The sequence below is a fragment of the Arachis hypogaea genome, chromosome 18 (assembly GCF_003086295.3).
Source record: "Arachis hypogaea cultivar Tifrunner chromosome 18, arahy.Tifrunner.gnm2.J5K5, whole genome shotgun sequence".
NCBI lineage: Eukaryota > Viridiplantae > Streptophyta > Magnoliopsida > Fabales > Fabaceae > Arachis > Arachis hypogaea.
The window spans coordinates 53,936,659-53,947,180 of NC_092053.1; the positions used below are offsets into that span (position 1 = coordinate 53,936,659).

General features: G+C 38.0%; 2 non-coding genes across 2 annotated transcripts; both read right to left on the bottom strand.

Annotated features, from left to right (window-relative positions):
- Positions 1–1,527: 1,527 nt before the first annotated feature.
- LOC112774451 (small nucleolar RNA R71) lies at positions 1,528–1,635 on the bottom strand. Its single transcript, XR_003188942.1, has one exon. It is a non-coding gene; the product is annotated as a small nucleolar RNA R71 (small nucleolar RNA).
- A 7,206-nt stretch (positions 1,636–8,841) lies between these two features.
- On the bottom strand, positions 8,842–8,949 carry LOC112773642 (small nucleolar RNA R71). Its single transcript, XR_003188182.1, has one exon. It is a non-coding gene; the product is annotated as a small nucleolar RNA R71 (small nucleolar RNA).
- Positions 8,950–10,522: the final 1,573 nt, after the last annotated feature.

The following is a 10,522-nucleotide window of genomic DNA, read 5'->3' on the forward strand; positions in this document are numbered from 1 at the left end:
AAAAATTTCATGCATTGCATAATTTTCATGTTTTCATAAAAATTCAAAAAAATCAAAAAAAATATCTTTCCCTTTTTCTCTCATCAAATTCGAAAATTTGGATTGACTTTTTCAAAAATTTTTAAAATCAAGTTGTTTCTAATGAGTCAAATCAAATTTTCAATTTGAAAATCTTATCTTTTTCAAAATCTTTTTCAAAAATCAAATCTTTTTCAAAATTCTTAGTTATTTTCGAAAATTCCAAAAATGTTTTTCAAAAATCTTTTTCTTATTTTTCCATCAAATTTTCGAAAATAACATAGTCAATTAATGTTTTGATTCAAAAATTTGAAGTTTGTTACTTGCTTGTTAAGAAAGTTTCAAACTTTAAGTTCTAGAATCATATCTTGTGATTTCTTATGAATCAAGTCATTAACTGTGATTTTAAAAATCAAATCTTTTTCAAAAACTAATTTCTATCATATCTTTTCAAAAATATCTTCTTATCTTATCTTTTTCAAAAATATCTTTTCAAAATATCTTCTCTAACCTCCTAACTTCTTATCTTTTCAAAATTTGTTTCAACTAACTAACTAACTTTTTGTTTGTTTCTTAACTTTTTCAAAACCTCCTAACTAACTCTCTCTCTCTCTCAATTATCGAAAATATCTTCCCTCTTTTTCAAAAATTTCTTTTTTTTTAACTAATTATTTTTATTTTTGAATTCAAAAATTTTCGAAAAATACTAACTAACTTTCAAAAACCAATTTTCGAAAATCACTAACTCTTTTTCAAAATAATTTTCGAAAATTATTCCTCCCCCATCTTATTCTATTTATTCATTCATATCCTAACATCTCATCTCACATCTCTAGCCTCCTCACAGTTGTGTTTCTTCCGTTATATTACATTCTTTATCTCCCCCTTTTCTTCCACTTACAAAGGGATCCCTATACTGTGGTATAAAGGATCTCCGTTATTATTATTATTTTTCTGTGCCTTCTTCTTTGTCATATGAGCAGGAGCAAGGATAAGAACATTCTTGTGGAAGCAGATCCAGAACCTGAAAGGACTCTGAAAAGAAAACTAAGAGAAGCTAAAATACAACAATCCAGAGATAACCTTTCAGAAATTTTTGAACAGGAAGAGGAGATGGCAGCCGAAAATAATAATAATATAAGGAAGATGCTTGGTGACTTTACTGCACCTAATTCCAATTTACATGGAAGAAGCATCTCCATTCCTGCCATTGGAGCAAACAACTTTGAGCTGAAACCTCAATTTGTTTCTCTGATGCAGCAGAACTGCAAGTTTCATGGACTTCCATCTGAAGATCCTTTTCAGTTCTTAACTGAGTTCTTGCAGATATGTGATACTGTTAAGACTAATAGAGTAGATCCTGAAGTCTACAGGCTCATGCTTTTCCCTTTTGCTGTAAGAGACAGAGCTAGATTATGGTTGGATTCTCAACCCAAAGACAGCCTGAACTCTTGGGATAAGCTGGTCACGGCTTTCTTAGCCAAGTACTTTCCTCCTCAAAAGCTGAGCAAGCTTAGAGCTGATGTTCAAACCTTCAGACAGAAATAAGGTGAATCCTTCTATGAAGCTTGGGAAAGATACAAACAGTTGACCAAAAAGTGTCCTTCTTACATGCTTTCAGAATGGACCATCCTGGATATATTCTATGATGGTTTATCTGAGCTATCAAAGATGTCACTGGACACTTCTGCAGGTGGATCCATTCACCTAAAGAAAACGCCTGCAGAAGCTCAAGAACTCATTGACATGGTTGCTAATAACCAGTTCATGTACACTTCTGAAAGGAATCCTGTGAGCAATGGGACGCCTATGAAGAAGGGAGTTCTTGAAGTTGATACTCTGAATACCATATTGGCTCAGAATAAAATATTGACTCAGCAAGTCAATATGATCTCTCAGAGTCTGCATGGAATGCAAGCTGCATCCAACAGTACTCAAGAGGCTTCTTATGAAGAAGAAGCTTATGATCCTGAGAACCCTGCAATAGCAGAGGTAAATTATTTAGGTGAACCTTATGGAAACACCTATAACTCATCATGGAGAAATCATCCAAATTTCTCATGGAAGGATCAAAAGCCTCAACAAGGCTTTAATAATGGTGGAAGAATCAGGTTTAGCAATAGCAAACCTTTTCCATCATCCACTCAGCAACAGACAGAGAACTCTGAACAAAATACTTCTAATTTAGCAAACTTAGTCTCTGATCTATCTAAGGCCATTGTAAGTTTCATGAATGAAACAAGATCTTCCATTAGAAATCTGGAAGCACAAGTGGGCCAGCTGAGCAAAAGGATCACTGAAATCCCTCCTAGTACTCTCCCAAGCAATACAGAAGAGAATCCAAAAGGAGAGTGCAAGGCCATTGACATAAGCGCCATGGCCGAACCTGTGAGGAGAGGAGAGGACGTGAATCCCAAGGAGGAAGACCTCCTGGGACGTCCAGTGATTAATAAGGAGCTTCCCTCTGAGGAACCAAAGGACTTTGAGGCCCATCTAGAGACCATAGAGATCCCATTGAACCTCCTTATGCCCTTCATGAGCTCTGATGAATATTCCTCTTCTGAAGAGAATGAGAATGTTACTGAAGAGCAAACTGCCAAGTTTCTTGGTGCAATCATGAAGCTGAATGCCAAATTATTTGGCATTGATACTTGGGAAGTTGAACCTCCCTTGTTCATCAATGAACTAAGTGATCTGGATCAACTGACATTGCCTCAGAAGAGACAGGATCCTGGAAAGTTCATAATACCCTGTACCATAGGCACCGTGATCTTTAAGGCTCTGTGTGACCTTGGTTCAGGAATAAACCTCATGCCCCTCTCTGTAATAGAGAAACTGGGAATCTATGGGGTGCAAGCTGCTAAAATCTCATTAGAGATGGCAGACAGCTCTAGAAAACAGGCTTATAGACAAGTAGAGGACGTGTTAGTAAAGGTTGAAGGCCTTTACATCCCTGCTGATTTCATAGTCCTGGATACTGGAAAGGAAGAGGATGAATCCATCATCCTAGGAAGACCTTTCCTGGCCACAGCAAGAGCTGTGATTGATGTTGACAGAGGTGAAATATTCCTTCAATGGAATGAGAACTCCCTTGTGTTTAAAACTCAAGGATCTCCCTCTGCAACCATGGGGAGGAAGCAGAAAAAGCTTCTCTCCAAGCAGAGTCAACCAGAGCCCCCACAGTCAAACTCTAAGTTTGGTGTTGGGAGGCCACAACCAAACTCTAAGTTTGGTGTTGGAGAGTCTCAACAAAGCTCTGCACATCTGTGAGGCTCCATGAGAGCCCACTGTCAATCTATTGACATTAAAGAAGCGCTTGTTGGGAGGCAACCCAATGTTTATCTAATTCTTATTTTTATTGTTTTTCATGTTTTCTTAGGTTCATGATCATGTGGAGTCACAAAATAAACAAAAAATTCAAAAACGGAATCAAAAACAGCAGAAGAAAAATCACACCCTGGAGGAGCATCTGTCTGGCGTTCAAACGCCAGAACAGAGCATAGTTCTGGCGCTGAACGCCCAGAATGGGAGCATCCTGGCGCTGAACGCCCAGAACAAGCATGGTTCTGGCGTTCAACGCCAGAAATGGCAGCAAATGGGCGTTGAACGCCCAAAATGGGCACCAACCTGGCGCTGAACGCCCAGAGTTGTGTGCAAGGGCATTTTGCATGCCTAAATTGGTGCAGGGATGTAAATGCCTTAACACCTCAAGATCTGTGGACCTCACAGGATCACCTTAGGATCTGTGGACCCCACAGGATCCCCACCTACCTCCACTCACTCTCTTCTCTCTTCTCAATCATCCTCTATTCCCAATAAACACTCTTCCCTATTAACTCTTTACCACTCACATCCAAACACCCACTTTCCTTCAAAATTCAACATCTCTTTCCCACCCAATCCCACCCATATGGCCGAATACACATCTCCCTCCATCTCCTCCATATCTTCTTCTTATTCTTCTATTCTCTCTTCTTTTGCTCGAGGGCGAGCAACATTCTAAGTTTGGTGTGGTAAAAAGCATAGCTTTTTTGTTTTTTCCATAACCATTGATGGCACCTAAGGCCAGAGAAGCCTCTAGAAAGAGGAAAGGGAAGACAAAAGCTTCCATCAAGGGTCTATAGCTCAGTGGTAGAACATTTGACTGCAAATCAAGAGATCCCTGAGATACCTCAGGGGATACATTTTCTTCCACACAATTATTTGAAGCAACTAAGGGTGGAACATCAAGAGCACTCCATCATCCTTCATGAAATCAGAGAAGATCTAAAAGCAATGAAGGAGGAGCAGCAAAGACAAGGAAGAGACATAGAAGAGCTCAAGGACATCACTAAGGTGGACTCATTCCTTGTTCTGACTTTCTCTGTTTTTCATTTTCTATGTTATGTGCTTATCTATGTTTGTGTCTTCATTACATGATCATTAGTAGTAGTAACTATGTCTTAAAGTTATAAATGTCCTATGAATCCATCACCTCTCTTAAAAAAAATGTTTTAAATCAAAAGAACAAGAAGTACATGAGTTTTGAATTTATCCTTGAACTTAGTTTAATTATATTAATGTGGTGACAATGCTTCTTGTTTTCTGAATGTATGCTTGAACAGTGCATATGTCTTTTGAAGTTGTTGTTTAAGAATGTTAAATATGTTGGCTCTTGAAAGAATGATGATTAGGAGACATGTTATTTGATAATCTGAAAAATCATAAAAATGATTCTTGAAGCAAGAAAATGCAGCAAAGAACAAAGCTTGCAGAAAAAAAAAGGCGAAAAAAAAAATATAGAAAAAAAGAAGAAAAAAAAAAGCAAGCAGAAAAAGCCAAAAGCTCTTAAAACCAAGAGGCAAGAGCAAAAAGCCAATAACCCTTAAAACCAAAAGGCAAGGGCAAATAAAAAAGATCCCAAGGCTTTGAGCATCAGTGGATAGGAGGGCCTAAAGGAATAAAATCCTGGTCTAAGCGGCTAAACCAAGCTGTCCCTAACCATGTGCTTGTGGCGTGTAGGTGTCAAGTGAAAACTTGAGACTGAGCGGTTAAAGTCAAGGTCCAAAGCAAAAAAAGAGTGTGCTTAAGAACCCTGGACACCTCTAATTGGGGACTTTAGCAAAGCTGAGTCACAATCTGAAAAGGTTCACCCAATTATGTGTCTGTGGCATTTATGTATCCGGTGGTAATACTGGAAAACAAAGTGCTTAGGGCCACGGCCAAGACTCATAAAATAGCTGTGTTCAAGAATCATCATACTGAACTAGGAGAATCAATAACACTATCTGAACTCTGAGTTCCTATAGATGCCAATCATTCTGAACCTCAATGGATAAAGTGAGATGCCAAAACTATTCAAGAGGCAAAAAGCTATAAGTCCCGCTCATTTGATTGGAGCTATGTTTCATTGATAGTTTGGAATTTATAGTATATTCTATTCTTTTTATCCTATTTTGATTTTCAGTTGCTTGGGGACAAGCAACAATTTAAGTTTGGTGTTGTGATGAGCGGATAATTTATACGCTTTTTGGCATTGTTTTTAGTATATTTTTAGTAGAATCTAGTTACTTTTAGGGATGTTTTTAATAGATTTTATGTTAAATTCACATTTCTGGACTTTACTATGAGTTTGTGTGTTTTTCTGTGATTTCAGGTATTTTCTGGCTGAAATTGAGGGACTTGAGCAAAAATCAGATTCAGATGTTGAAAAAGGACTGCTGATGCTGTTGGATTCTGACCTCCCTGCACTCAAAGTGGATTTTCTTGAGCTACACAACTCGAAATGGCGCGCTTCCAATTGCGTTGGAAAGTAGACATCCAGGGCTTTCCAGCAATATATAATAGTCCATACTTTGGCCAAGAATTGACGACGTAAACTGGCGTTCAACGCCAGCTTTCTACCCAAATCTGGCGTCCAGCGCCAGAAAAGGATCCAAAACCAGAGTTGAACGCCCAAACTGGCACAAAAACTGGTGTTCAACTCCACAAATGGCCTCTGCACGTGCAACACTTAAGCTCAGCCCAAACACACACCAAGTGGGCCCCGGAAGTGGATTTATACATCAAATACTTACTCATGTAAACCCTAGTAGCTAGTTTATTATAAATAGGACCTCTTACTATTGTATTAGGCATCTTGGGATTACCTTATGATCCTTTGATCACGTTTTAGGGGGCTGGCCATCTCGGCTATGCCTGGACCTTCACTTATGTATTTTTAACGGTGGAGTTTCTACACTCCATAGATTAAGGTATGGAGCTCTACTGTTCCTCAAAGATTAATGCAAGTACTACTGTTTTCTATTCAATTCTTCTTATTTCTCTTCTAAGATATCCATTCGCACCCAAGAACGTGATGAAGGTGATGATTATGTGTGACGCTCATCACCATCTCCCTTATGAACGCGTGCCTGACAAATACTTCTGTTCTACATGAATTAAGCTAGAATGAGTATCTCTTAGATCTCCTAACCAGAATCTTCGTGGCGTAAGCTAGAATGATGGCAGCATTCAAGAGAATCCGGAAGGTCTAAACCTTGTCTGTGGTATTCTGAGTAGGATTCAATGATTGAATGACTGTGACGAGCTTCAAACTCGCGATTGTTGGGCGTTAGTGACAGACGCAAAAGGAGGGTGAATCCTATTCCAGCATGATCGAGAACCGACAGATGAATAGCCGTGCCGTGACAGGGTGCGTGAGCATATTATTCACTGAGAGGAGGGGATGTAGCCACTGACAACGGTGATGCCCTTGCATAAAGCCAGCCATGGAAAGGAGTAAGACTGATTGGATGAAGATAGCAGGAAAGCAGAGGTTCAGAGGAACGAAAAGTATCTCCATTCGCTTATCTGAAATTCCTACCAATAATTTACATAAGTATCTCTATCCCTATTTTATTAATTAATATTCGAAAACCACATAACTGTTTTATATCTGCCTAACTGAGATCTACAAGGTGACCATAGCTTGCTTCATACCAACAATCTCCGTGGGATTCGACCCTTACTCACGTAAGGTATTACTTGGACGACCCAGTGCACTTGCTGGTTAGTTGTATCGAAGTTGTGACAATCATGAATTAAGATCAGAGCACCAAGCTTTGGATCCATTACCAGGATTTGTTCGAGCCTGGAGATCACAATTTCGTGCACCAGTAAGCATTAAAGAATTCTAAGTTTGGTGTCTTGCATGTTTTCTTTGCATTAAAAATTTTTCAAAATTGTGTCTATGATGTTCATCTTGACATTCATAGTGTTCTAGGTGTTCATCTTGACATTCATAGCATTCTTGCATGCATTCATTGTTTTGATCTAAAAATTTCATGCATTGCATAATTTTCATGTTTTTTATAAAAATTCAAAAAAAAAATATCTTCCTCTTTTCTTTCATCAAATTCAAAAATTTGAGTTGACTTTTTCAAAAATTTTTAAAACCAAATTGTTTCTCATGAGTCAAATCAAATTTTCAATTTGAAAATCTTATCTTTTTCAAAATCTTTTTCAAAAATCAAATCTTTTTCAAAATTCTTAGTTATTTTCGAAAATTCCAAAAATAATTTTCAAAAATCTTTTTCTTATTTTGTATAATAATTTTCGAAAATAACAATAACAATTAATGTTTTGATTCAAAAATTTCAAGTTTGTTACTTGCTTGTTAAGAAAGATTCAAACTTTAAGTTCTAGAATCATATATTGTGATCTCTTGTGAATCAAGTCATTAATTGAGATTTTAAAAATCAAATCTTTTCCAAAAAACTAATTTCTATCATATCTTTTCAAAAATATCTTCTTATCTTATCTTTTTCAAAATTTGATTTCAAAATATCTTTTCTAACTTCCTAACTTCTTATCTTTTCAAAATTGGTTTTCAAAATTTGTTTCAACTAACTAACTAACTTTTTGTTTGTTTCTTACCTTTTTCAAAACCACCTAACTAACTCTCTCTCTCTCATTTTCGAAAATATCTTCCCCCTTTTTCAAAATTTCTTTTTGATTTATTAATTATTTTAATTTTTAATTTTTAAATCTTAATTTTCAAAAAAAAAATTACTAACATTTTTCAAAAACCATTTTCAAAAATCACTAACTCCTTTGCAAAAATAATTTTCGAAAATTCCCTCCTTCTCTCTCATCTTATTCTATTTATTTATTCATCTACTAACATCTCTTCCTCACATCATCACCAAATTCGAACCCCCTCTTCTATCTGCGTTCGAATTTCCTCTTCTTTTCTTCTACTAACAATAAGGAACCTCTTTACTGTGATATAGAGGATTCCTCTTCTTTTCTTTTTCTCTCCTCTTTCTTATGAGCAGGGACAGAGAAAAAGGCATTCTTGTTGAAGCTGATCCAGAACCTGAAAGGACTCTAAAGAGAAAATTAAGAGAAGCTAAATTACAACAACCCAGAGACAACTTGATTGAAAATTTCGAACAAGTAAAGGAGATGGCAGCCGAACCCAACAACAATGCAAGGAAGATGCTTGGTGACTTTACTGCACCAAATTCCAATTTACATGGAAGAAGCATCTCAATTCCTGCCATTGGAGCAAACAACTTTGAGCTGAAACCTCAATTAGTTTCTCTGATGCAGCAGAACTGCAAGTTTCATGGACTTCCATCTGAAGATCCTTTTCAGTTCTTAACTGAATTCTTGCAGATATTTGATACTGTTAAGACTAATGGAGTAGATCCTGAAGTCTACAGGCTCATGCTTTTTCCTTTTGCTATAAGAGACAGAGCTAGATTATGGTTGGATTCTCAACCCAAAGACAGCCTGAACTCTTGGGATAAGCTGGTCACGGCTTTCTTAGCCAAGTACTTTCCTCCTCAAAAGCTGAGCAAGCTTAGAGCTGATGTTCAAACCTTCAGACAGAAAGAAGGTGAATCCCTCTATGAAGCTTGGGAAAGATACAAACAGTTGACCAAAAAGTGTCCTTCTGACATGCTTTCAGATTGGACCATCCTGGATATATTCTATGATGGTTTATCTGAGCTATCAAAGATGTCACTGGACACTTCTGCAGGTGGATCCATTCACCTAAAGAAAACGCCTGCAGAAGCTCAAGAACTCATTGACATGGTTGCTAATAACCAGTTCATGTACACTTCTGAAAGGAATCCTGTGAATAATGGGACGCCTATGAAGAAGGGAGTTCTTGAAGTTGATACTCTGAATGCCATATTGGCTCAGAATAAAATATTGACTCAGCAAGTCAATATGATCTCTCAGAGTCTGCATGGAATGCAAGCTGCATCCAACAGTACTCAAGAGGCTTCTTATGCAGAAGAAGCTTATGATCCTGAGAACCCTGCAATAGCAGAGGTGAATTACTTAGGTGAACCTTATGGAAACACCTATAACTCATCATGGAGAAATCATCCAAATTTCTCATGGAAGGATCAAAAGCCTCAACAAGGCTTTAATAATGGTGGAAGAAACAGGTTTAACAATAATAAACATTTTCCATCTTCCACTCAGCAACAGACAGAGAACTCTGAACAAAATGCTTCTAATTTAGCAAACTTAGTCTCTGATCTGTCTAAGGCCACTGTAAGTTTCATGAATGAAACAAGATCTTCCATTAGAAATCTGGAAGCACAAGTAGGCCAGCTGAGTAAAAGGATCACTGAAATCCCTCCTAGTACTCTCCCAAGCAATACAGAAGAGAACCCAAAAGGAGAGTGCAAGGCCATTGACATAAGCACCATGGCCGAACCTGTGAGGAGAGGAGAGGACGTGAATCCCAAGGAGGAAGACCTCCTAGGACGTCCAGTGATCAATAAGGAGCTTCCCTCTGAGGAACCAAAGGACTCTGAGGCTCATCTAGAGACCATAGAGATTCCATTGAACCTCCTTATGCCCTTCATGAGCTCTGATGAGTATTCCTCTTCTGAAGAGAATGAGGATGCTACTGAAGAGCAAACTGCCAAGTTTCTTGGTGCAATCATGAAGCTGAATGCCAAATTATTTGGCATTGATACTTGGGAAGTTGAACCTCCCTTGTTCATCAATGAACTAAGTGATCTGGATCAACTGACATTGCCTCAGAAGAGACAGGATCCTGGAAAGTTCATAATATCCTGTACCATTGGCACCATGATCTTTAAGGCTCTGTGTGACCTTGGTTCAGGAATAAACCTCATGCCCCTCTCTGTAATAGAGAAACTGGAAATATATGGGGTGCAAGCTGCTAGAATCTCATTAGAGATGGCAGATAATTCAAGAAAACAGGCTTATGGACAAGTAGAGGACGTGTTAGTAAAGGTTAAAGGCCTTTACATCCCTACTGATTTCATAGTGCTGGATACTGGAAAGGAAGAGGATGAATCCATCATCCTAGGAAGACCTTTCCTGGCCACAGCAAGAGCTGTGATTGATGTTGACAGAGGTGAAATAGTCCTTCAATGGAATGAGGACTCCCTTGTGTTTAAAACTCAAGGATCTCCCTCTGTAACCATGGAGAGGAAGCATGAAAAGCTTCTCTCAAAGCAGAGTCAACCAGAGCCCCCACAGTCAAACT